Consider the following 22,204-nt stretch of genomic DNA (forward strand, 5'->3'; position numbering starts at 1 on the left):
AAAAAATTCGCCACAACCTGATTTGCGCCATTTTTTTCCGACGCCCATCCCCCATTGAAATGACTCCTGTCTTAGCAAAGACCGGAGTCATGCCCCCTTGCCCAATGGCCATGCCCAGGGGACTTCTGTCCCCTGGGCATGGTCATTGGGCATAGTGGCATGTAGGGGGCCACAAATCAGGCCCCCCTATCCCACAAAAAAAAATAAAAAATAGTACCTACCTGGACTTACCTTAATGTCCATGGGGTGGGTCCCTCCAGCCTTGGGTGTCCTCCTGGGGTGGGCAAGGGTGGCAGGGGGTGTCCCTGGGGGCAGGGGAGGGCACCTCTGGGCTCATTCTGAGCCCACAGGTCCCTTAACACCTGCCCTGACCCAGGCGCTAAAATCCGGCGCAAATGCGGGTTTTTTAGACCCGCCCACTCCCGGGCGTCATTTTTGCCCGGGAGTATAAATCCGACGCAATAGCATCGGAGTCATTTTTTAAGACGGGAACGCCTACCTTGCATATCATTAAGGCAAGGAAGGTGTTCACGCAAAAAAATGACGCTAACTCCATGAACTTTGGTGCTAGACACGTCTAACGCCAAAGTATAAATATGGAGTTAGTTTTGCGTCGAATTTGCGGCGAAAAAAACGACGCAAATTCGGCGCAAACGGAGTATAAATATGCCCCTTAATGCTTTCTAGCGCATAGAAGCAACTAGTGCTCGAGGGGTTAAAAAAGGTCACACTGGAAAGGAACAAAGTCCAGAGTTCAGGCCACCCACGAGGTAACACTGTCACACTTACCTTCAGAAGGGTTTGATTCAGGAAAGTGGTCCACAGCACCAGCCAAGGGTTCAGAGGCTCTGTTGTGCCTCTTGGGGTCTGGGACTACAAAGTCGAATTTGCATATAACTTTAATTTAAAAGCGCAGCCAGCAAGGAAGGCCTGCCTTTAAAATCACACTGTGCACCTCAGCAGTGCACCTATGTGTGCACTACCTATGCTGGGGTCCCTAAACCTCCATGCCCTACCATATACTAGGGACTTACAGGTAGGTTGACTTAGCTAATTATAATTAGCCTAATTTGCATACTGATTTTACACAGAGCACAGGGCCTGGGACTGGTTAGCAGTACCCAGGGTACCATCAGGGTCAGGAAAACACCAACAAAAAGTGGGCAATGGGGGCAAAAAGTTAGGGGGCCTCTGCCATCAGCCCTGTTCTCTCACACATGATTATTGAGTGAAAACGTTTTCAACAATGTGCAGTCTGCGGACCTCCGCAATCAGCCCTGTTCTCTCACACATGATTATTGAGTGAAGAAGTTTTCAACAATGTGCAGTCTGCACCATATCCCAGCTGCTGTGTTGTTCTCTTTCCCCTCATTTGCTTCTCCGCCATCCTCCTCCTCTTCCTCAGGCAGGCATCAACCTGCTCATATAAGGGGATGTTCATCCACACACATGTTGTGCAGGATAGCACATGTCAAGATTATCTTGCAGATGATGTGTGGGGCATATAGGAGGCTGCCTCCTGTGACATCTAGGCACCTGAATCAGGACTTAAGGATGTCAAATGTCATCTCCACAATGGTCTGTGTCCTCAAAGTCCCTCATTATATGCACACTCTGCAGCTGTGCTTGGGTTGGGAAATGGGGTCATTATCCATGGCTGTATGCCATAAACTTTATCTGCTGCAAAAGATTGAAGGAGCAATTTGTTGTTAAGGCTTGCAACAGGTATATCATATGTAGCATGGCAGTTGATAGTAAGAGCTGGTTGTGGCTCATATGTATTTGTGGTTTGGTGTGAGTTCCTATCCATGTGTAATGTTTCCTCAGCACTAGGTTGTTGGACATGACAATCTTGTGTTTGGCTCAGCACCTGGAACATATAATTTGGATTCCACACTGATAGTCATTATGTATGTAGCATGAGTTGTGTAGTGCACCTTTGAATCAGTGTGCTATCACTAGAGAGAACATGACACATCCTCACAACACAGTTGGGTCAGATGTGGTGACAACATGGTAGCACTACAGAGCCTGGACATCCCATCCCTTTTGACATGTGTCATTGCAGATGAGGTGTAACACTTATGACCTTTGAAATTGGTAAGTGAGAATGCACTACATGTCTCCAAAATTGGCTGCACTGTCTTGCAACATTTCAACTATGCAAGAATTCCCCATATGTGACATGTTACTTGACAACCCTTTGCTGTCCCCTGTGCCAGTTGCTCATGTGCAGCTGTGCACTGATACTACCTACCCTGCACCAGGGTGCTTGGCTAGCTGTCTTGTGGAGGTGGATGTATCTGTGCAGGATGGTACACCATCCTGTACATATGCTTTTGTGGTGGTCAATTGGCTCTTTATGTGTGGGCAGCAGTGTGCAGCATGCATTTGTGTCACATTCATCTGAGTTCATAGCACAGTCTACTTCCTTTTTGCAACCTGCATACAGCACCCCTGGGGTGGTATTTGTTGTTGGCACTTTCTCAGGTTTTAGGGGACAGCTACATGTGAGTCTGCATCATCATGCTATGTATCTTGTGGTGACGGACCTGCAGCGAGAAGCATAGCACACCCCTTCCACGCTACATACAGCAGGGGAGGGTGGCCAATTTACAATGTGGCTTCAAGTCATAATGAAATGGTCATCTGCCAAGATGTAGATACAGTGCAGGCCATGACTATGGAACTGTGGGCTATTACATTGTTCCCTTGGTGTTCCTGAGTGGCAGCTAATGTTTGTGTCACCCTTTTGTCCAAGGGTGTGTATCCCATTGTCACAGGATGATCAACCTAACTACCAGTGTCTCTCCTATCTTCCAAAACATTAATATTCATTTACACTGTCGACACATGCACAGTGCATGCTATCAGATGGAGCTCAGCTACTTAGCAAAAGTGTCCCTTGGCACAGTGCATGTGAGGTCCGTGATGTCCTGTTTTTTCCTACTGGGTCCCACTATGACATACATGATCTGTACTGTCTGACTGTGTCTCTGCCCTCTATTAGGCCAGTTATTGTATCTGGTACAGACATTATGGTGTGAGTCAGTGAGTGTTGCATGTGAGGTTGCACTACAGTGGGGGTGGTACCATTTCTCACATATCTGGCACATGGTATGTGATGGTCATTGATCTTGTATGCTAGAGTGTGGAGGTAATGCGTCAGGCAGATGTCTCTGCGCACTAGAGGTAAGTTAGGTATGTGTTGATGAGATGCAGTTGATATAGACACAAGTTGTGTGGTGTTTGATATTTGTTCTGGCAGTGATTTGCACAGCGACTTGAGGCATCTGTTCCTATTTGTAAGTTACATGAGCATGGTGTTTGCCTTTGACATGTCTGTGCTATTCTTTGTTTGATGTAGTGTGTGTGATGTGTGAAGTGGGCAATCTGAGGGCACTTGTAATGGTCTGTGTAGTTCTGCTGTTAGCAAAGGGTACATGTCTGCACCTGTCCTTCCTGTGGGCTGCCTGTCAAGTTGTGGGTGTGTTACATACATGTAGGTGTATGTATTAGTGCTGTGCACATATTGTGCTGAACTGCAGCATGGTGCATATGTGTTATCACCTGCACATGTGTGTCACCCTGACCATATGTTACTGTAGTGGTGTATGTCTTGTGTGTCCGACAGGATTGGTGTGTTGTATGTACATTACTAGATTTGTTGACTTACCCACAACTAGGCCATTTCCAAATTGTTCATCCTAGAATTGTTCATTGATTCTGCTGTGCCGGGATATGTAGGTGTCATGGACACTCCCAGGATACTTGGCCAAAATGTTTATGAATATTCTGCGGTGGTCCACTATGCCCTGCACATTAATGGAATGCGTGTGCTTGCAAATTTGGTATAAGGGCTCTGTTCCTGCAGGTGGTACGAGCCAGATATGGGTGCAGTCAATTGTACCTAGCACATGCAGAAAGCCATGGATTTGATAGAACCTCTGTATGTTCTCCTCCTGCTTTTGCTGGGTGTTGGGGAAGCTGATGTGGCGGGTGTCAGGGAGATGATTGTGTCTAACACCTTTGGCAGGAATGCAGAGAATGACGGCTGTGAGACACCAACCAGTGCACCCGTTGTTTGGGAGAACCCACTTGCCAGCATGTGCAGGACAGCGAGCAACTTTGTCATAGGTGGTATGTTGTATGGGATCTGCAGGCTGGCTGCAATTTGTGGCTCAGTGTGGTGCAGCAGGTGTAGTATGACTTGCCGTTTGAGTCTGTAGGTCCTAAGAATGTCCAGGTCCCTGAAGCCAAGGAGGGTTGTCCTGGTTTGGAAGACCCTCTCCTGCCTTCTGCATTGCCTTTGTGGGCCGCATTGTTGTGGTGGTGTATGCAGGAGTTGTTGCTGTCCTCTGCGCCGTCTAGCAAGCTATATCAGGATCACCTCCATCTTCTCCAGTGGGTTGTAATGCTGCTTCTGTGAGTTCTCCTTAAGGAGTGGTGTGTTTGCCTCATTTTGATGCCTACTCTGACTCAGGCGTTAAATTTTGACACAAATTGGAGTTAACGCCATTTTTTGGGTCCACCTCTCACCTGTGCGTCATTTTTGCCTAGGTGGTTAACTATGGCGCAAAGGTGTTTGAGTCATTTTTTGGACGGGAACGCCTACCTTGCATCTCATTGAAGCAAGGAGGTTTCACGCATCGGAAAATTACGTTAACACCAATATTTTTACGCTAGATGGGTCTAGCGTCAAACTATAAATCTGGCGTTGGGTTTGAGCTAAATTAGCCTATAAAAAATTACGTTAATTCAGCACAAATAGAGTATAAATAAGCCCCTTATTGTGTGAGTTACCAAACAGGAGTCTTTTTAGAAGGGGACACTGGGTTGCTGAGTGAAGTAACATTGACAGAGCCTCCTGACCTCAGCAGTCATGTCAGGCCCTGTACTACACACTATACAAATGATATCCTCCCAGATGAGTACCTGTAGGAAAGTACCATCTTGCCTGGCATGTTACCCCCATTTTTACTTGTATGTATGTATGTTTGTTTTTGCCTGTGTCACTGGGATCCTGCTAGCCAGGACCCCAGTGCTCATAAAGTGTGCCCTGTATGTGTTCCCTGTGAGGTGCCTAACTGTATCACTGAGGCTCTGCTACCCAGAACCTCAGTGTTTATGCGCTCTCTGCTTTTAAAATTGTCACTGCAGGCTAGTGACCAATTTTACCAATTCTGATTGGCACACTGGAACACCCTTATAATTCCCTAGTGTATGGTACCTAGGTACCCAGGGTATTGGGATTCCAGGAGATCCCTATGGGCTGCAGCAATTCTTTTGCCACTCATAGGGAGCTCAGGCAATTCTTACACAGGACTGCCAGTGCAGCCTGAGTGAATTAACGTCCACGTTATTTCACAGCCAATTTACACTGGACTTAAGTAACTTATAAGTCACCTATATGTCTAACCCTCACTTAGTGAGGGTTAGGTGCAAAGTTACTTGGTGTGAGGGCACTAGCCAAGGTGGCACTAGCCAAGGTGCCCCCACATTGTTCAAGGCAATTTCCCTGGACTTGGTGAGTGTGGGGACGCCATTATAAGGGTGAACTACATAAAAGTCAATACCTATATGTAGTGTCACAGTGGTAACTCCGAACATGGACATGTAACATGTCAACTCCATGCATCCCCGGGACTCCAGCATAGAGCCTGGGTACTGCCAAACTAACTCTCTGGGGTTTTCTCTGTACCTACCACTGCTGCCAACCCTCAGACAGGTTTCTGCCCCCCTGGGGCCTGGGCAGCCCAGTCTCAGGAAGGCAGAAAAAGGATTTCCTCTGGGAGAGGGTGTTAACACCTATTTCCAAAGGGAGAGGGTGTAAGGGCCTGAGAGGAGTAGCCTCTCCTGGCCTCTGGAAATGCTTTGAATGGCACAGATGGTGCCCTCCATGCATAAGCCAGTCTACACCGGTTTAAGGATCCCCCAGCCCTGCTCTGGCACGAAACTGGATAAAGGAAAGGGGAGTCACCACTCCCCTGACCAGCACCTCCCAAGGGCAGTTGCCCAGAGCTCCTCCAGTGTGTCCCAGACCTCTGAAATCTTGGATGCAGAGGTCTGAGGGCACAATGGAGACCTCTGAGTGGCCAGTGCCAGTAGGTGACATCAGAGACCCCTCCTGATAGGTGCTTACCTCTCTCTGTAGCCAATCCTCCTCTGAGGGCTATTTAGGGTCTTTCCTGTGGGTTTCTCATCAGATAACGAATGCAAGAGCTCACCAGAGTTCCTCTGCACTTCTCTCTTTGACTTCTGCCAAGGATCGACCACCGACTGCTCCAGGACGCCTGCAAAACTGCAACAAAGTAGCAAGAAGACTACCAGCAACATTGTAGCGCCTCATCCTGCTGGCTTTCTCGACTGTTTCCTGGTGGTGCATGCTCTGAGGGCTGTCTGCCTTCACCCTGCACTGGAAGCCAAGAAGAAATCTCCAGTGGGTTAACGGAATCTTCCCCCTGCAAACACAGGCACTGAATTTCTGCATCATCAGTCCTCTGGGTCCTCTCTCATCTTGACAAGCTTGGTTCCTGGAACACAGGAGCTGGATCCAAGTGTCCCTGACAGTCTGTTGGCCTTTCTGTCCAAATTTGGTAGAGGTAAGTCCTTGCCTCCCCACGCCAGACAGTAATCCTGTGTACTGCGTGAACTGCAGCTGCTAAGGCTTCTGTGCACTTTTGCAAGACTTCCTTTGTGCACAGCCTAGCCCAGGTCCCCAGCACTCCGTCCTGCATTGCCGAACTTGCTGAGTTGGACTCCAACTTCGTGGGACCCTCTTTTGTTGTGCTGAGATGACCACCATGCTCAGATCTTCTGAACATCTGTCTAGGTGCTTCTGCGGATGCTGCCTGCTTCTGCGTGGGCTCTCTGTATTGCTGAGAGCCCCCTCTGTCTCCTTCTCCAAGGGGCGACCTCCTGGTCCTTCCTGGGCCCTGAGAGAACCCAAAACCTTCAACCTTGACTCTTGCAGCTAGCAAGGCTTGTTTGTGGTCTTTCTACATGGAAACAACTCTGCATCCTCCAGCACAGCGTGGGACATCTTCTGACCAAAGGAGAAAATCCTGGCACCTTCCGTTGGTGCAGAATCTTTGGCTTCTTCTACCCAGAGGCAGCCCTTTTGCACCTTCATCTGGGGTTTAATGGACTCCTGCACCCCGGACACTTGCGTGACTCTTGGACTTGGTCCCCTTCCTTTACAGGTCCTCGGGTCCAGGAATCCATCTTCTGTGCTTTGCAGTCAGTTGTTGTCTTTGCAGAATCCCCTATCTTGACTTTACTGTCTTTCTGGGGTAGTGGGGTGACTTTACTCTTACTTTTCAGGGTCTTGGGGTGGGGTAACTTGGATACCCTTAGTGTTTTCTTACACTCCCAGTGACCCTCTACACACTACACTAGACCTGGGGTCCATTCGTGGTTCGCATTCCACTTTTGGAGTATATGGTTTGTGTTGCCCCTAGGCCTATTGTCTCCTATTGCATTCTATTGTGTTCTACAGTATTTGCACTATTTTGCTAACTGTTTACTTACCTGATTTTGGTTTGTGGGTATATTTTGTGTATTTTACTTACCTCCTATGGGAGTATATCCTCTGAGATACTTTTGGCATATTGTCACTAAAATAAAGTACCTTTATTTTTAGTAACTCTGAGTATTGTGTTTCTCATGATATAGTGCTAAGTGATATAAGTGGTATAGTAGGAGCTTTGCATGCCTGCTAGTTCAGCCTAATTTATAATCTACTAATAAAGGATAACTGGACCTGGCACAGTTGTAAGTACCAACAGGTACCCACTATAAGCCAGGCCAGCCTCCTACAGTAACCCTACATTTAGAGTTGCCAAAAAGGGGTATCTCAATGAATGTACACTATTCTGGTGCTTGGAGTTAGAGAACCAGTGCCCCCCTGTGAGTTGCATTCAGGTTATTCCATCTACTTCACACACTTGACCAATCTTATACTGCCAAGTAAGTAAACTCAATTTGGGAGTTGACACACAAGGGTCTTTAAACAAGGGAACACTGGGCTGGTGTTTGGAGTTATATAAACAGTGCCTCCTGGGAGGTGCCATCATGTCACTCTCTCTACTACACACACTAAACAAATGTTATCCCCCAGGTGAGTACATTGCAAATAATAATTGTGAAACAGATGTATTGTAGCATATGATCACTGTGCTAGTGTTTGGGGTTACAGGAATAGTGCCTGCTGGGAGTTGTAGTCATATCAGTGCCTGTACTACACACACTTGACAAATGTTATCTCCCCAAGTGTGCACACTTACATTTATAGATAACCAACAGGGGTCTTTGGACAAGTGACCACTGGTCTGGTGCTTGGAGTTCTAGGAGCAGTGCCTGCTTGGAGTTGGAGTTGTCAGTCCCTTTACTATACACACTATACAAATGACATCAATTGTGAGTTGCCAATAGAGGTCTTTGGATAGGTGAACACTTGGGTGGTGAGTAGAGTAACAGTAAATGAGGCAAAAAGTGAGCTGTGAGCATGCACGACATTGTATTTTGGTGCCTTTTTTGTGTGGTGACTTAGTAGATTACTCTCCCCCAGGTATTCATGTCAAGCCCTCAGGATGCAGTATGGGTAAGACCTTCTCCTCCCAGAGAAAGAGATGAAATGGGGCACTAAGAGGGCCAACACCAGTCTTCTTGGCATGCAGATGGTGCCGGGAAACCAGGAAATAGACCTTGCTCCTGAGGTCGTTTCACCTCTTCCTGATGTTGTCCCTTGTGTTCAGGGTGGTGCCTATGGGCTTTCACTCTGTTAATGATTGTGTCCCACATTTCTTCTTTCCTACTGAGAGGAGTATGCTGGACTTGTGCTCCAAACAATTGTAGGTCTACTCTTATGATTTCATCCACCATGACTCGTAACTCATCTTCAGAAAAACGTGACATGGTGGAGCAAAAAAATGGGTGAGAGTGACTTTCTAAACAGGGGAAGTGCAATGGGGTGTGAATGGTCAAAAGTGTGTGCAGGGTGTTCTATGAAATGGTGAAAAAAAGGGTGCCTAATCTATATACGTTACAAAATAAGGTGTTCCAGCTTCATTGTGTTGTGGTGTAAATGCAAAGGAATGTGGTCTGGGAAGGGGTGTGTTTTACAGTGTCCTTTGTAGGTGTGTCCAGTGTGGCAATGTGAGTTAGCTATGTTGCTTTTAAATTTATTCAAAGTGCAGTTGTATATTACTTTGCTGACTGCCGACTGTCATGATTTGGGCCACTATTGGCTTACGGCCATGGGGATCCGCCATAGTGACTGTGTGCTTGTAATCATGTCAGTGGATGGTCGCTGTGCTGTCAGCACTGGAGGTTAGACTGCCTATTTCCAATGCCCCGCGGTGCTGGCGGATCTGTCTTTTTTTGTTTGGCGGTCAGTGGTCCTGCCTGTATAACTCATAACAGGGCAGTCTGAAAGACCGCCAACATGACGGTCTTTTTAGGACCACCAACATGGAGGTCTGGCGATCCGATTGCCAAACTCTTAATGAGGTCCTTGATTTGTGTTTGTATTGTTAGTAGAAATTACTTTCTATGGGTAAGTTGTAATGATTAGCTACCTCTGTGAAAGGGACATAGGCTAGTACAATCTTTTTATTTTTAATTTTGAAGGCAAATTGGCTGTTTATGGTTTACATTTAGTGGAGATTGTTGGACCTTGGTTAAAGTGGTCGAACAGCCATGTATGGCTGTGTGTGGGTAAAGTTTTACGATACTTTGGGGGTGATTCTAAGTCTGGCGGGCTTCCCCCCCTCCAGAATACCGCACCGCGGTCGGAAGACCGCTGCGGCTATTCTGTGTTTTACACTGGGCTGGCGGGCGACCGCCAAAAGGCCGCCCGCCAGCCCAGTGTAAAACTACCTTCCCACGAGGACGCCGGCTCAGAATTGAGCCGGCGGAGTGGGAAGGTGCGACGGGTGCAAAGCAGACACTGAAATTCTTTTTGGGGCCCTCTTACGGGGGCCCCTGCGACACCCCATACCGCCATGCTGTTCCTGGCGGGAGAACCGCCAGGAACAGGATGGCGGTATGGGGTGTCAGAATCCATGGAGGATTCATTTGGGCAGCGGAAAACCGGCGGGAGACCGCCGGTTTTCCACTTCTGACTGCGGCCGAACCGCCGCGGTCAGAATGCCCAGCGGGGCACCGCCAGCCTGTTGGCGGTGCCCCCGTCATTTTAGCCTTGGCGGTCTTGGACCGCCAGGGTTAGAATGACCCCCTTTGTATACTGGCTTGTTCAAAATCCATCGCTGTTTTATGTGGGAGTAGTTGTTTGTTTAATGTGGGTTAGCAGTTCATAGTGAGTAGTACTCTGTTTATTAGGGAATAGGGTGTATACAAATTGCATATTAGTGTGTTGAAATTCACCATGTATGGTGTTGTTAATATTGGAAAAATTGGTGCAGATGCACACAATACATTCAAATATAAGAAGCAAGTCACATCACCTCTATTAAATTCGCCAGTCTTGAACTCTCCATCAACCCTGGCACAAAAGTATGTGGTCAGGTGGGTTCTGAGACCTAGACCTGAGGTTACAGATTGACTGATGTCAGGTGGGGTTGTGTGTAGCCGGCAGACAAACGAGCAAAGAGGATTTCTAGATCAGTCCCACAGATAGTCACAGCAACACCACAATGGTCCGAGGAAATTGGCCCCAATAAAACACACATGGCCAGAGGGGTGAGCACATTCCCCAACACACCACAAAGTCACATGCCTCATGATGTTGGGAACACTTAACCAGTCAGAACACAATACGCACAACAATACAAAGCGATCACATGCCCCTCAGGCTGGACATCTGAACATGTACCCTCTGGCCCACATCGTGCCCATGCAAGGTCGAGACCCATCTTGCATTTGTTATCAGGATCTTATTTATGACTCCAAGGCAACTGCTCGCATTCTTTACCCAAAAAGGAATGTTTTGTGGTACCCAAAGAAATGTATAAAACACTTCATAAATCAACTGTACCTCGAGACAGTCCACAGACCCTGGTTATGTAACTGTTCTCCCGGCTGTAATTAAATAAACTGTTCCTGTTTCGCCAAACACCTCTTGTCTTAAGTTTGTTCAAGGTAAACTCACATTTGAGCTATTGTGTATATCAAAGTGAAGGGTTTGGGGCACATTTTTCATATTCCATCCATCATACATGTTTGACATTGATTTAGGTTTACTCAATTGTCTGTGGTAGAAAATATGTCATGTTTTCTCATTGTTAAGGTTATCTTGTAAGAGGAAGGGTTCCTCACTATGTGTGATGGTTAAATGTTCAGGAGTTTGGATATATTGATATCTTTCAGGGACAGGAGTATCACTGGTGACTTTTTCAGTTTTTGCTACTAAGCAATTTATGTGGGTATTGCTTGTAGCTGGCTTCTGTTGTGGTCTCGGTCTTTGGGAAGTACATTTTTTAATATTTTAGCTGTGGGTTCATGGGCACTGGTGCTTGCTTTTTTAAAAATCTGGTAGAACATGCCTTACTTCAATTTCTGTAACATATGGTGGACAGTTGTGTTTCTTTAAATTAGTAACACCATCTTTTGTAGTGTCCCTCTCATAAGAAGCATTAAAATAACATTTAGTACATTTTCAATTGATAGTTTCCATGCTTGGACTCTCTTTGCTGTAAGTTTAGCCTACGTGGGGAGTAATTGTTTTCCTTTCTGTGATATGATGTATCTTACTCTTTATTTCATTATGCCTGAAAATAGTGTAATCATGTTAAGTATTAAATGTTACAATTGTATAATACATTTTATATTGATATGCAACATTTTGTGTTTTTCTTTTCTATTTACACATAAATATTAGTGCAGGAAATTGCAGTTTTTGTTTTTAGGTTATCCGTTGGGATTCTTGTAATGTCACTAAGGTGTGTCCTTTTCTGTTGGGGAAAAGATGCATTTAGTTTTATTTTAAACATTCCTTTGTTAGCAGTTAATGGAGGCTGAGGAGGATGTTTTAGATTATAACCATTTTAGTGTTATTTTCTGTTTATTAAATATTTTAAATAACCCACATGTTGATTCTGTACAGGCAGGCATATAATTTGTTTTTCTGTAGATAAGTAACCTTTCAACTCTGTAGTAATTTGTTTGCAGTATCTATAATTAAAATCATAACAGCAGTAGAGTATTTAGTTAATTATTAGTTACTTTACTCTTTAGAAAATAATTGAGTTCTAAGTTAGTTTAAATAAACATTTTACTCACTGTGGCAGATAGTTGTGCATTTCTTTCCACTTCAGTTTTGTGGTCCTGTCTGGACACCTGCAGAATATCATCTTCTTGGAGCTTTTCTAGTTTTTAGAGAAGTAAACAGTTACATTTTGTTTGCTTTTGTGTCAATAACTTAATTGATTGTATAATGGTATTGGTTTTTTTGTTTGCAGTGTGATTTAATTGGTGTTCTTTCACTTAGAAAGTTTTCAGTTATTGCCTTTTTTGGAGAAGACTAACTAGTGTTTATTTTAGAATGATGGCTATATATGTTGGTTTATTTGTTTAAATTAAATGTATTATTCATTTAAATATTACATTTTGTTATACATTTTAAAATGTAGTAATTGTTTTAAGTATATAGTTTTCATATTATTCTGATATTTTGAAGTGCATTTTTTGTTATTCATGTTTAGTTTAGTGATGTGTGATTGTTATAATGTCCTTAGGCTTTTTGGTTATTAATTTATAAATGGTAATTAATCGTTAGTGTTATTTTTATGATTTTTAAAACATTTATTGCAATTGTTGATATTTCCCGAATACAATATTTTTGATTTCAAATACTATTTATATGTTTATTTAACGGTCACAATATTTGTGTTTCTGATATGTTTGTTATCAATGTAACTGGAATTGATATTTTTAACAGTGATAGTTTGGTAATCAATATTTTGTTTTGTCAGTTAAGCATAGGAAGATGACATTTTTGTAACTAATATTTATTTTCCAATGTTATTGTAAATCAATATTATTTTCATCAGTATTATGTCAGTGATCCACAACTTGATATGGTCCTTTCCAATGAGCCTCATGGCAGCTTTTGAATACATTCTTCTTCACCAAGGTCCAGTCTCCTGAGTGCAGTGAATAACACTGTTTTTTTGTCAATGCTGTTGCCAAATTCACCTGATGAGAGACCAGTTTCACCATATCAGCAAGACCTTTGGTGTAATCTATTAGAATATCATCATTTATTGTCATACTTGTTTCTGAGAGGATGTATGTGGGTCCTTGTTCGTATTAACACTTCATGGGATGAAGGTCCAGCCTTTTTGTATAGGGTACTTCTAATGCTCATCAAAATAAGAGGAAGAGCATCAGGCCATTTCAGATTGGTGGAGTGACACTTTCACCAGCATGCTTTTGATTGCCCCATTCATTTTTCACTACAATTCCTGATGATAAATACAGTGAAACTTCTGTTTAAATCAATTTAAGGATTTGATGTTTAAAATGGATTCCACAGTCTGTTTAAATAGAGGTTGGAAGGCCAAACATGGAATTAATTCTCTCAACAACAATTTGGCAACTTTCATGTTGTCACATCTCCAAGTTGGATAGGCTTCAACCTGTTTAGAGAGCAAGCAGACAAACATAAGTCTCTATTTGAGCCCAGTGCAAACAGGCATTTCAATGAATTCCATTTGAAGTCTAGTAGGTGGGCCCTCTGATTTGCCATTATGACAATAGTTCTCTGTCCCTGATTATTTATCTTTCAATTGACACATCTCTGACACAAACCTTTTGCAATACATCTGAATTTTGTACTAGACCAGTACTTTCTGAAAATCCTGGTCATTGAATCCCTACCTATGTGTGTTAGACCATGTAAATATCAAGACATCGACTGTAGCTTGGAGTCTGGAAGTGTGCACTTATATCTAAGAGTAATTCAAACATCATTGATGTTCTATTTGGAACCAGCTAATTCCCATTTCTGTCTTTCATCTTCTGATACCTCCTCCTAGAAAATACTCAAATTGTTTAATGCAGTCTGCATTGGGTTGAACAAAAAACAATTTGCATTTTCCGCATTTGCATTGCGTTCTTTCCATTATGTTTCTTGCACAGTGAGTTGCTATTTTGATCTCATAGTTGCATTCTCAATTGTGCAATATATTGCCACTTGGTCAGCATATTCATTTCCCATCAGGTCTATGTCATTCCCACTCCTATGGACTGTACACTTGACAGCTGCAATGTCTTTAGGTTGTTCTTTTCTTTCAAAAGATCAAGACAATAAGAACCATTCCTGATAGGAGTAACAGAAGATGCCATAAAACTCCTTTGCGACCACAACTGCCAGAAATGATGTACCATTCCAAATCCATACTGGCTGTCTGTGTAAATTGTCACATTCAAATACTTTTCAAGGCTACAAGCTCTTGTCAGTGAAATCCACTCTTCCACTTCTGCTGAAGTTATGATAGGCAGGAACGATGCTTCAATAATTTCAGGAACGAGCAGACTGCATATGCAGTTTTAGTGCATCAAGATGGTCTCTCAGGCAAGAACCATTTACAAATAAAGTCAGATCATCCATTTCAAGAGGAATATCTGTAATATTAAGAGTTGCTGTGGTACATAGTTCTGTAACATTCACACAGTTGTGATTGGGATCATCATCAGCATTAGCAACATTGCTGTCTGTACTTTCCTCTGCCCTGGCACACAAACTGCTGCCTAGTGCCAACGCAGGCACACTTGTGCCATGGTGCTTGAGTGCCTGTGTTATAGGAATCATTGTTTACGTGCAAGAAGAACACCTTTCTGCACATAAGCAATCATTAATGGTGTTTTTCCGAGGATAAGTAATGTTATTTCTCCCTGTTGTGCCACTTTAAAGCCACTCTTGTGGTGGCATAGAAATCTGATGCATACATAGCCTTGTAAATCTGGTAATGCATCAAACTTTGTCAGGATCCCTGGATGTTGCATGGGACACCCAAAGCAACACTCATGGACTACTCCTTTTAGGTTGTGTTAGGTGTGTAAGGGGGCCATATTTACAAGACCATGATAAGCCTCGCAAGGTGGCTTTGCGTGGCCTTGTAAATACGAGCAGGCACACTGTGCCACCAGAGCGTAAAAGAAATGATACTCCGGTGGCACAGTGTGCCACTAGGCCTTGTAAACAAGGCCCTAAATCTTTGTAGGTGACACCTTGTGACCGTTGTCAGAAAGATTGTTCAGAAATGCAATTGCATCTAGTGTGCAGTTTTTGTTGGTCTTTGATGCCTAATAGTTTATCAATGTATTGGACCAAGACTGATTTACAGGGTAACTGCAAATTTTCCACATCTTTCTCTTTGATCTGAATACAAATTCAGGATATTTCAGTGTACCCCTGTGGAATTTGACACCAATTAGGGACTTTATTTTGGAATTGAAATTCAAAAAGATATTGTCTATCCTCATGCAGTGGAATGGAGAAGAATGCTTGGCATAAGTCCATAACTATATACCGTTCTGCATCCGCTAGAATCTGAAACAATACTATAGAAGGATTTAGTACCATTGTACAACATGGAATCACTGTGTGATTTATCTTCTGAAGATCCTACACTATTCTCCACTTGCTACTCAGTTTCTTAATGTTTAATGCCCACCACAAGAGAGTTGCAAGACTAGCAAGCACATTTCGTAGAATGTAGGAAAACATGGAGGAAAGAAATCTTGAAAAAGATCAGTCCACTATCGAATACTGGATACAGTTTTATCACTAAAGGCATCAATCATTAACACAGCCAACATTTGTTTTGTGACTCAGTCGCTTCTTTGGGCTGCTGATTAAAATGGATATAAAAACAGACAAATAAAACCATTTCCAATATACAGGTCACAATTTTACAGTGAATCATTCAAAAATCTTAATCACAAAAAACGTTTTAACAAAATGCATCCATAAATTATTGATATCCAAACATGTAAAAAACACCTGTATATTCACTTGTATACACACTAACCCAGTCATATTCGACTTTCTAAATACCTTTTAAAATTGACTAGCATGTGCCTAATTATGCCTTCGCACAATGCATAAATTACAGTGCCAGTGTAGCATAAGGGAATCATTTTTCACACAAACATGGAATATATTGAAGGGTTGAAGAAAAAATGATATAGTCAGTTTTGTTGCCTTTCAAAATCAGCTAGTTATCTTAACCTGTACAATTCTCCATTTTGTCTTGTGCACCTGGATAGGAATATTTAAATCTGAAGGTTGTGTACTTTAAATATATTGTTATCTCTAAAAATGCCACAATAGTGTATCGTGAAAAATATTAGATGTTATACTGAAAAACCAGTTGCATTTATCTCTTGATTTTTAAGTGAAAGTATTGATTTTGTCAAGTTTTAAATTAACTTGCATATCAGACCTGAAAACTTCAGTTCCATATTGCCACTTCAAACCAGTCTTCACATCCAAATTCCCAAAATTCAATATCTGTGAAAAAGGTGGATTAAATATATGGTACAATATTATGCTACCCACATGATGCATCAAACATAAATTTCTTCTATACCCCAAAGCAACTCATGATATCATTCCTAGAAAATTTAGTGCAGTGAACTGCTCAAAATAGAACTGTTGTTGAGACTCTCAAAATCTTAAGTAGCTTCGGCAGAACTGTATCACAACAATTCTTTTCTAAACTAACAAGTTTAATCTTCTTAGCCCCATGTTCAGGGAACTGAAACGAAATAAAAATAATTAAAAATACATTCTGAAAAAATGATAAGTACACGTCTATTCAAACCAACCTTGAACTACCATTCAAATATTCTTACCTATGATTCTTAGAAAACACCTCAACCAGTTCCAACCATTACATGTTAAACTGAGCTATCCGGTGTACCTTCCTTATATACCTTATCAAAGTTCCTGCCAAACTGATCGCACGCGAGACTGACCCTATTCTATATTTCATAGAATACTTTGGGCCATATTAATACTTTTTGACGCACAACTGTGCCAACGCAGTTTTGGCTAAAAAAATGTATCGATGGCTAACGCCATTCCAACGGCGCCTTATTTAAGGAATGACGTTAGCCGCGCTGCGGACTGGTCTGAGTAAAAAAAAAATGACGCACACCAGGCAGCGCCGGCGTAGGGGAAAATGGGGGTTGAGCATCAAAAAATGGTGCAAGTCAGGTCTGAGGCAAAAATCAGACCTCGAACCGGACTTGTGCCATTTTGTTTGATGCACAATCCCCATTGACATGACTCCTGTCTTAGCAAAGACAGGAGTCATACCCCCTTGCCCAATGGCCATGTCAAGGGGCCTTCTGTCACCTGGGCATGGTCATTGGGCATAGTTGCATGTAGGGGGTCCAAATTAGGCCCCCCTGTGCCACTTTAAAAAAAAAAAACTACTTACCTGAACTAACCTTTACTTACCTGGGATGGGTCCCCCCCATCCATGGGTGTCCTCCAGTGATGAGCGAGGGTGGCAGGGGGTGTCCCTGCGGGCAGGGGAGGGCACCTCTGCACTCCTTCCGAGCCCACAGATCCCTTAACGCCTACCCTGACCCAGGCGTTAAAAAACAGCGCACAACAGGCTGTGCGCCATTTTTTAAGGCCCACCCCCTCCTATGCGTCAAAATGATGCTGGGGTATAGATAAGGCGCACAGGCCCTAAAGTTATTTTTTGGGCGGGAACGCATACCTTGCATATCATTAAAGCAAGGCAGTTTCCCTCTCCAAAAAAATGACACGCAGTGGAATTTTGACATCCACGGGGTCGGACGTCACTGTTTAAATATGGGGTAAGGTTTGTGCCGAATGTGCGTCAAAATATTTGACGCACATTCAGCGCAAACAATATAAATATGTCCCTTCGTTCCATCATTTTGTCAATGAGGGTCTTCATTCCTACTTCTTCTACTTTTGAAAGTTTATATTGCCTAATTCCAGGATGAACTGAATTAGGTTTGACCTAAATACTGATTGGTTTTGCACTTTGGATCTACCTTATGTAATTTCCTTTAAAGTCTCATACCTCTTCTTTGTCAGTAAGGGGGTCATTACGACTTCAGCTGACAGAAAAGCCCGTCCGCGAAGTCCCGATGGGTAGGTTGCCGCCAGTGCAGCTGCCTCCCTGCCAGCCCCATTACGAGTTTCCCGCTGACCCAGCGGAAAACAGCCTACAGCATTGATTCTGGCGCATAATCGAGGCGGCGGCAATGCTGCAGTGCGCAGGGTGTACCAGCACCTATCGCAAACTTCACTGTCTATTAAGTGCATGGGCAGGGTGCTACCACCAGGAAACCGCTGGCAGAGAAGGAGTCATAATCCCCAGGGCAGCACTGCTTGCAGTGTTGCCCTGTCAGATTAGGACCGCTAGCACTGCCACACTGTTGTGTCGATGAAAAGTGGCGGTGCTGGCTGTCCGACCTTGGTGCTACCACTGCAGTCATAATGTGGCGGGCCAGGTGGACCACCAAGGTCGTAATAAGAACCTATGTCTTAAATCCAAGGGCAGTTCTTTTGTAAGAACTGGGAACAACTGAACTCTCGAATACTATGATTTTATTTTAAACTTGAAATCTGCATATTGTGTTTCAATTGCAACACCACCCAGTGTGCAGTAGTTTATATGGTTCATCTTGCAAAGCAAATCCCCCCAATCAAATTGACAGGATTCGAATCACAGAATGTGAACTGATGATTATTCTCCATTGACCCTATTTTAACTGGGGCATCTACGTAACATAATTAACTTTCCGTTTATTTCTAATACCTACAACTGGGCTTCTTTTCTCCCTGTGAAAAACCATGCTGGGACAAGATATCGAATAAAAATATTGTGATGCAAAAATATTGTGTTAAGAATAATGGGATGTGAAAAACATCGTAGACAGGAAAGTGTTGCTTTTAATATTGTTGTAACAAGTATTGTTTTAGAAAATGTTGTGTTTGTAAGTGTTTTTTTATATGCATTTTATTGTAGTGCTTGATTTTATGTGAATATTCATTTTATTTAATTTGTGTGCTTAGTAAGATAATGCAATAATTATGAGTTTTTATTTTTAGTTATATTAGTGCGTAAAGATGAATGTATATATATATTTTTTTAAGTAGTGGTATGTTGGGTTTTTATGGGATGCAGGTGGGGAGAATTTAAAAAAGTCAATCTTTCACTATAATTGCAATAATTCTTTTTATATGCAAATTGAGATTGAAAAATAACTTTATTTTGTTACATTATTTTTATAAATAATATTTCATATTTGATAAATCATCTTAACCCCTACGAGGTCAGGGCACCGGTTCCCTGGTGCCTTGGATGAGATCACCAGGAACTGGGGAAGCGCTAGCGCTCCCACAATGTGCTCCCCACCCACCCCCCCAAGGCAGGAATGGAAGGGGAAGCCCTTCCCCTTCCACCCCGACCCCCCACACCCCCCTGTGACGTCAGCGCGCGATCGCGCGCTGATTTGTCACAGGGCCTCCTCCCATCGCGCTGGAAGCTCAGCTTCCAGCGCTATCGAAAGAGAAATGCTTTGCATTTTTTGGAAGGCCTTTTCTGCCCCCCCCCCCCCCTCTAGGCACCAGGGATCTTTTTTTTGGAGGTAGGGAGCGACCCCTTAGGCAAGGGTCGCTCCCCTAGGGGGAAAATTGTATTTAGGCCATTTCTGCCTATTTTTATGAGGCCAATCTGCCCCCAAGGGGGGGCAGAAACCACTAGACACCGGGGATTTTTTTTTTACGTGAATTTCACGCAGGGGAGCGACCCCTTAGGCAAGGGTCGCTCCCAGGGGGAGGGGGGGATTGAGGGGGGTGGGGGAGCAAATTTATTTTAGGCCATTTCTGCCCCCCCTGGGGGAAGAAACCTCTAGGTGCCAGGGCAAATGTTTTGGGGTGTTTTTTTTTTTTGTTTGTTTTTTTAGAGATGGGGAGCGACCCATTAGGCAAGGGTCGTTCCCCTGGGGGGCAAATTGTATTTAGACCATTTCTGCCCCCCTTGGGGGCAGATTGGCCGATTTTAGGTCAATCTGCCCCCTTGGGGGCAGAAACCACTAGGCACCGGATATATTTTTTTTGGCGCCAATGTCACGCAGGGGGAGCGACCCCGTAGGCAAGGGTCGCTCCCGTGGGGCGGGGTTGGAGGGGTGGGGGGGCAAATTTATCTTAGGCCATTTCTGCTTCCCCGGGGGCAGATCGGCTTATTGTTATTATGCCGATCTGCCCCCAGGGGGGGCAGAAACCTCTAGGCGCCAGGGCAAAAAAAAATGTTTTTTCTTTTTTTTTGTTTGTTTGTTTGTTTTTTTAGAGATGGGGAGCGACCCATTAGGCAAGGGTCGCTCGCCTGGGGGGGGGCAAATTGTATTTAGACCATTTCTGCCCCCCTTGGGGGCAGAGTGGCTGATTTTAGGTCAATCTGCCCCCAAGGGGGCAGAAACCACTAGGCACCGGGGATTTTTTTTTTATGCCAATGTCACACAGGGGGAGCCACCCCGTAGGCAAGGGTCGCTCCAAGGGGGGTTATTAAATTGATTGTAGGCCATTTCTGCTCCCCCGGGCGGCAGATCAGCCTATTGTTACTAGGCCTATCTGCCCCCATGGGGGGCAGAAACCTCTAGGTGCCAGGGCAAATTTATTTTTGTGTTTTGGTTTTTTTTGTGTTTTTTTTTTTTAGATGGGGAGCGACCCATTAGGCAAGGGTCGCTCGCCTGTGGGGGGCAAATTGTATTTAGACCATTTATGCCCCCCTTGGGGGCAGAGTGGCCGATTTTAGGTCAATCTACCCCCAAGGGGGCATAAACCACTAGGCACTGGGGATTTTTTTTTTTACACCAATGTCACACAGGGGGAGCCACCCCGTAGGCAAGGGTCGCTCCCAGGGGGGGTTATTAAATTGATTGTAGGCCATTTCTGCTCCCCCGGGCGGCAGATCAGCCTATTGTTACTAGGTCTATCTGCCCCCATGGGAGGGAGAAACCTCTAGGTGCCAGGGCAAATTTTTTTTTGTGTTTTTTTTTTTTAGATGGGGAGCGACCCATTAGGCAAGGGTCGCTCCCCTGGGGGGCAAATTGTATTTAGACCATTTCTGCCCCCCTTGCGGGCAGATTGGCCGATTTTAGGTCAATCTGCCCCCAAGGGGGCAGAAACCACTAGGCACTGGGGATTTTTTTTTGGCGCCAATGTCACGCAGGGGGAGCGACCCCGTAGGCAAGGGCAAATTTATTTTAGGCCATTTCTGTCCCCCATGGAGCCGGCTGAGATAGAGGCCAAAATCCACAGGTAGGCAGTTTAGAAAAAACACCTCTGTTTTCTGTGAAAAAATTTGATTTGTCCACGTTGTGTTTTGGACCATTTCCTTTCGTGGGCGCTAGGCCTACCCACACAAGTGAGGTATCATTTTTATCAGGAGACTTGGGGGAACGCTGGGTGGAAGGAAATTTGCGGCTCCTCTCAGATTCCAGAACTTTCTGTCACCGAAATGTGAGAAAAACTTGTTTTTTAGCCAAATTTTGAGGTTTGCAAAGGATTCTGGGTAACAGAACCTGGTCAGAGCCCCACAAGTCACTCCATCTTGGATTCCCCTAGGTCTCTAGTTTTAAAAAATGCACAGGTTTGGTAGGTTTCCCTAGGTGCCGGCTGAGCAAGAGGCCAAAATCTACAGGTAGGCACTTTGCAAAAAACACCTCTGTTTTGTGTAAAAAATTGTGATGTGTTCACGTTGTGTTTAGGGGCATTTCCTGTCACGGGCGCTAGGCCTACCCACACAAGTGAGGTATCATTTTTATCGGGAGACTTGGGGGAATATAGAATAGCAAAACAAGTGTTATTGCCCCTTGTCTTTCCCTACATTTTTTCCTTCCAAATATAAGAGAGTGTGTAAAAAAAGACGTCTATTTGAGAAATGCCCTGTAATTCACATGCTAGTATGGTCACCCCGGAATTCAGAGATGTGCAAATAACCACTGCTCCTCAACACCTTATCTTGTGCCCATTTTGGAAATACAAAGGTTTTCTTGATAGCTATTTTTCACTCTTTATATTTCAGCAAATGAATTGCTGTATACCCGGTATAGAATGAAAACACACTGCAGGATGCAGCTCATTTATTGGCTCTGGGTACCTAGGGTTCTTGATGAACCTACAAGCCCTATATATCCTCGCAACCAGAAGAGTCCATCTGACATAACGGTATATTGCTTTAAAAAA

This window comes from Pleurodeles waltl, chromosome 8 (genome assembly GCF_031143425.1).
Source record: "Pleurodeles waltl isolate 20211129_DDA chromosome 8, aPleWal1.hap1.20221129, whole genome shotgun sequence".
NCBI classification, from domain to species: Eukaryota; Metazoa; Chordata; class Amphibia; order Caudata; family Salamandridae; genus Pleurodeles; species Pleurodeles waltl.